This window comes from Vicugna pacos, chromosome 17, assembly GCF_048564905.1.
Source record: "Vicugna pacos chromosome 17, VicPac4, whole genome shotgun sequence".
Lineage (NCBI taxonomy): Eukaryota > Metazoa > Chordata > Mammalia > Artiodactyla > Camelidae > Vicugna > Vicugna pacos.
This window is the reverse complement of record NC_133003.1, coordinates 19,714,171-19,720,106: the sequence shown is the minus strand read 5'-3', so window position 1 is coordinate 19,720,106 and position 5,936 is coordinate 19,714,171.

The window sequence follows — 5,936 nt, the reverse complement described above, 5'->3', positions numbered from 1 at the left end:
CTGCAGGCAGCCCTGCACCTCCGGCACGTCAGAATGTGGTGGCCATGCCCGGGGGTCCACTTTAGGAGTTGTCACCATGTACTCCTGCTCGGTATCAGCAATATCTGTAACTGCCCGATCCAGCGAGCGCAGGCAGGAGGTGAGAGAAGCCCCAGGCTAGCATCTCCCATCCCCAGCTCTACTCTGCCAGCCACAGGCCCCATCACCCGCTTCCTGAAGGTAGGCATGGGAGGGAAAAAGGGGAAGCAGAAGGAGGCGCGTTATGTGGCTGGGGTCTCTTGTAGCCTGTGTGGGACTTTTCTTATCCCCTCTCCCCAATTCATAATTAAATATTGTATTTAAAGGGGTAGTACTTTTCTGCGGAACTGCCACAATTACAGTCCACTTACTCTTTCCAGTTTTTATTTCTGAAGAGTCCACTTCATCTTTCAGTGGAACCTGTTGTCTGTGGGTGATACTGGGCATGAAATGTCCCATGAATGCCAGAGAGCTGCTTGCTGCTGCTTGCTGCTGCTTGCTGCCAGAGACCATGAGGGCTGCGTCATTGTCTGATGGACTGTATTCAAGGAGTTCAGCTATGTAGCAGCACATTTAGGATTCTTTCCTTGACTGCCAGAGGGATGCACCCTTTTCTCAGAGTTCTGGGTTCCTGCCTCATGGGGCCCATCTTCCATGGGTTTCTATGTTTTCTTATTTTTAGCCTCTTCCATGTCTTCGTCCAGCTCTAGGGCGAGGAAGCTCCTTCCTTCCTTCCTTCCTTCCTTCCTTCCTTCCTTCCCTCCTTTCTTTCCTCTTTTCTTTCCTCTTTTCTTTCTTTTCTCTTTTTCTTTTTCTTTTTCTGTTATACCCACAGTTATAGTTTATTAAAGGGGAAGGATACAGGATCAAATCAGCCAAGGGAACAGAAGCACAGGGCAGGAGGAAGCTGCTTTCTGTAACTGAGCATTCCTTTTTCGACTTTTCAGTTCTTCAGTTGCTGGGTGTGGTAGACAGAAAAATTGTCCTCTAAAGATATCTGAGACCTAATCCCTGGGACCTATGAATATGTCACCTTATATGGCAAAAGGGACTTTGTAGGTGTGGTTTAGGGAGCTGATCCTAGATTATCTGGGTGGGCCCAATCTAATCACAAGGGTCCTTAAAAGTGGAAGAGAATCAGAGACGTGACCACAGAGGAAGGGCTGAGAGATGGAGGTGTGAGCACAGGAAGGTGAGAGCCTCTAAGAAGCTGGAAAAGGCAAAGAAATGGATTCTTTCCTTGAGTTTCCACAAAGGAACACAGCCCAGTGAGAGCCGTGTCAGATTTCTAACCCACAGAACTGAAAGATAAGGCATCTGTGTTGTTTTAAGCCACCTAATTTGTGATAATTTGCCATAGCAGCAATAGAGAACACATACACTGGTAAATGCTTTTATATTAAATTGTCTTTGTTAATGTAGCTGGGGAAGTTTCATCCTCCCCATCCCTGGCTAATGCAGAGACACCCTCACGTCCTGCGTGCTCCCGTCACTTCACATGGTGAGCAGTGTGAGCTCAAGGCGGGCCCCACCTCACCCACCTTTATCTCTCGCGTTGACCTGCTCTGACTCGCAGGAAAGTCTTCAACGCAGCCTCTGTGTGTCTCTGATCTTGTATAACCTGTAACTGGTCCCTGCATGGCACAGATCCCAGCAGATTTCCAGGCTCCTGGGAAGCCAAAATTCTGTTTCCTCCTTGCTGGGAGATCTTAAGCTCATAGATTCCCCTGTCATCACGGAGAGCCTCTCTAAAGCTGGGACTTTTAGCCCCAAACCATCTTCAGTCTTACATGTTAGGTCCTTCTGGTCATGTGGACCCAGCTCACTCAGGGCAGGTAACAAACCATACGACTTCCAGTTCTCTCAGAAAGGGATGCTGTGGCTTCCTCCACAAATCTTCACAAAAATGAATACCAGATAAATTGAATACTTAAAAGGTAAACATAAAACTCTAAATATTTTTAGAAGAAGAGACAGAAGAATAAATCCTCAAATTTGGTTAAAAATGACCATTTAAAAAATTGTAGTCAGTTACGATGTATCAGTTTCCAGTGTATAGCATAATATTCCAGTCATATATTCGTTTCATGTTCTTTTTCATTAAAGGTTATTACAAGATATTGAATATAGTTCCCTGTGCTATATAGTAGAAATTTGTTTTTTATTTATTTTTATATGTAGTGGTTAACACTTCCAAATCTCAAACTCCCAAATTTATCCCTTCCTACCCCTTTTCCCCTGGTAACCATTAGATTGTTTACTATGTCTGCGAGTCTGTTTCTGTTTTGCAGATGAGTTCATTAGTGTCCTCTTTTCTTTTTTTAGGTTTCACATGTGACTGATACCATATGGTATTATTCTTTCTCTTTCTGGCTTAACTTCACTTGGAATGACAATCTTCAGGTCCACCCATGTTGCTGCAAATGGCATTATTTAATTCCTTTTCATGGCTGGTAGTATTCCATTGTATAAATATACCACAGCTTCTTTATCCAATCATCTGTTGATGGACATTTAGCTTGCTTCCATGTCTTGGCTATTGCATATAGTGCTGCTATGAATATTGGGGTGCATGTATCTTTTCAAATTAGAGTTCTTTCCAGATATATGCCCAGTGGGGTTGCTGGATCATATGGTAAGTCTGTTTTGCTTTTTGAGGAATCTCCATACTGTTCTCCATAGTGGCTGCACCAAACTACATTCCCACCAGCAGTGTAGGAGGGTTCCCTTTTCTCCACACCCTCTCCAGCATTTATCATTTGTGGACTTTTGAATGATGGCCATTCTGACCAGTGTGATACCTCCTTGTAGTTTTGATTTGCATGTCTCTGATAATTGGTGATAATGAGCATTTTTTTCATGTGCCTATTGGCCATTTGTATGTCTTCATTGAAGAATTGCTTGTTTAGGTCTTCTGTCCATGTTTGGATTGGGTTGTTTGTTTGTTGTTGTTGTTATTAAGTTGTATAAGGTGTTTATACATTCTGGAAATTAAGCCTTTGTCAGTTGTATCATTTGGAAATATTTTCTCCCATTCTGCAGGTTGTCTTTCTGGTTTGCTTAGGTTTCCTTTACTGTGCAAAAGCTGATAAGTTTAAGTAGGTCCCATTCGTTAATTTTTGCTTTTATTTCTATTGCCTGGGTAGACTGCCCTAGGAGAACATTGCTGAGATTTATGTCAGAGAATGTTTTGCCTATGTTTTCTTCTAGAAGGTTTATAGTATCTTGTCTTATGTTTAAGTCTTCAGGCCATTTTAAGTTTATTTTTGTGTACGGTGTGAGGGAGTGTTCTAACTTCATTGATTTATATGCAGTTGTCCAATTTTCCCAACACCATTTGCTGAAGAGACTGTCTTTTCTCCATTGTATATTCTTGCTTCCTTTGTTAAAGATTAATTGACTGTAGATCTGTGGGTTTATTTCTGGGCTCTCTGTTCTGTTCCATTGATCCATATGTCTGTTTTTGTGCCATTACCATGCTGTTTTGATTACTGTAGCTCTGTAGTATCGTCTGAACTCTGGGAGGGTTATCCCTCCAGATTCATTCTTTTTCTTCAGTATTGCTTTGGCAAGTCTAGGTCTTTTGTGATTCTATGTAAATTTTAGGATTATTTTTTCTAGTTCTGTGAAAACTGTCCTGGGTAATTTGATAGGGGTTACATTAAATCTGCAGATTGCTTTGGACAGTATGATCATTTTAACAATGTTGATTCTTCCAATCCAAGAGCATGGGATATCTGTCCATTTCTTTAAGTCATCTTTAATTTCCTTAATCAATGTTTTGTAGTTATTAAAGTTGCCTGTCATAAATTGACATAATAAGACAGGCTTACTTTATTAACTTATTTCATGTTTGTCTACCTACACTGCTTCCCGTCTTTTATGTCTTTTGCACATTACACACCTAAAATTCTGCTTATAATTTATGCACTTGACAATCAATGTATGGTTACTTCAGTCTTTCACTCAAGAATCCATCAGAAAACACAGTATAGAATTTAAGAATCTGTGAAAATAATGTCAATAAACCACCAAGATTGCCACCACAGGAAACCCGCAGACCAGGAGTAAATCAGTGAGACAAGGCATTGATCCCTCCAGCCTCCTCTGTCCTCACCCCCCCTGCCCCCGCTCCTTTAAGGAGAAAGATTCTTAGGGGTGGGGCAGAGGTCTGTCTTTCTCCATGAGACGTTTCTGGGGAAACTCAGAGAAGGAAAGGACCTAATCTTCCATGGTTCTGTTGGATGCAGACACCTATCTCCATCCTATCTGGGCACAAATGTATAATTTTGTTTATCAAGGAGAAATTACCAGCTGAGAAGCCACAGAGCACACCCGGAGGTGGGCTCAGGCCTGGCCCAGCCGGACCGGGCATGTGTGGGAAGGTCGCAGAAGCACCTCAGCCCTGTAGTGCCTTTCATTTTATAGGCTGAATGGAAACGCTTGGACAGCTATGAGATGCTGAAATCTTCCTGGTCAGGAAGTGCCCTTGTGAAAGGGAGAAGCCTTTGAAGCTTAGCCACTGACATTAGCCTCTTTTGTGTGGCTAATTCAGACAAGCTGAGCTAGCTCTCTGCTAAAACGGGGAGGAAATAAGCCTGGGGTGACAACTATTCAGTCTCCTCAGCCCTGCTGTGAAAGGGGTGTTGTTGAGGAGTTTCTCATAGAGCAGTGTCCTTATGCGAGCCCTCCATTCATTCATCCAACAGATAAGTTTTGTGTCTTACAACGTATTATGAGTGTTGTTCCAGACCCTAGGGCTGTACGGGATGCCGAGGGGGCCAAGGTTTCTGCCTTCACATTCAGCCTCTGAGCCCGCTGAGGGGGTCTCGGGCTCCCTGGCCCTAACTTATCCTACCTTTCCTTTCCCCACAGCCAGACCGTGTAGCTGGAACCTTCCTTTCACCATCTTCTCCCATTGCATTTCTCACGTTCTCCCAAAGCCTCCAACCCAGTGGATGCGTTATCCTGGTGACCCTTGCATAGATTAGAGAAAAGGAAGCAGTCTCTGCTCATTTCCAAGGAGCACAACCAGGACAATTTGGCTCTCTGAGAGGACACTGAGCCAGTAGGGCAGACTGGACTGAGAGCTGAGCTTCAAGGCCTGAGTTATCCTCTAAGGCTCTTTTGGCCTTGACCAAACGAACCCTACGTTGCATCTGTACATCTCTTATTTTCCAGGAATAAACAACTTTCCATAAATACATGTTTTTCCTAGAAGAGAATTCCACTAGAGCTTTAAAATGATGAATTGCATCCATACAGGTGGGCATGAAAAGCTGACTTTATGATCAGTCCTAAGAGAAGAATTTCATTTTGCTTGCTCTTTACAAAAACACTAAACTAAAACATTTGTAACCAAAACACACCGATCAATAAAAACCTCTTCAGTACAGATCCAGCCTGGAAATAGGATAGAGCCCCAAGAGCAACACTTGGGTATTTCAAAAGATAGGCATCCCTTTTTAATACGCAGAGACGAGACATTCACTGACTGTTTCACGGGCCAGCACACCCATAAACCGTTTCCCCATGGAAGTGGGATCTCAAATCACCACCTCCTCAGGGTACTTTTCAGATACTCTAAAAATGGATATCTTACCACTTACCGTCAACAACTGAGCAGTGACCTGGGAATAGAATTCTGTCTCCATTTGACACTCCATTTAAAAGTACCACTTGCAGCAAGCTTCCTGAGTGACCTACAACCCGCGCTCCCTTGCACCTACCCTGAGTGAGCTGTCGCAGCTGCCCAGTGGAGGTAACCTTGGAAAGGATGGGAAACACTGACCTTCTCTTATAAATTAGGCAGTCTAAAGACGGTCAGTTTTAATTGTGTTAAAATTGCTGTCACCCTGGAACTAGGGTGTAGTGGTCTGACTGTAAACCCTGTATACTTTAGAAGGTAGAACAGATAT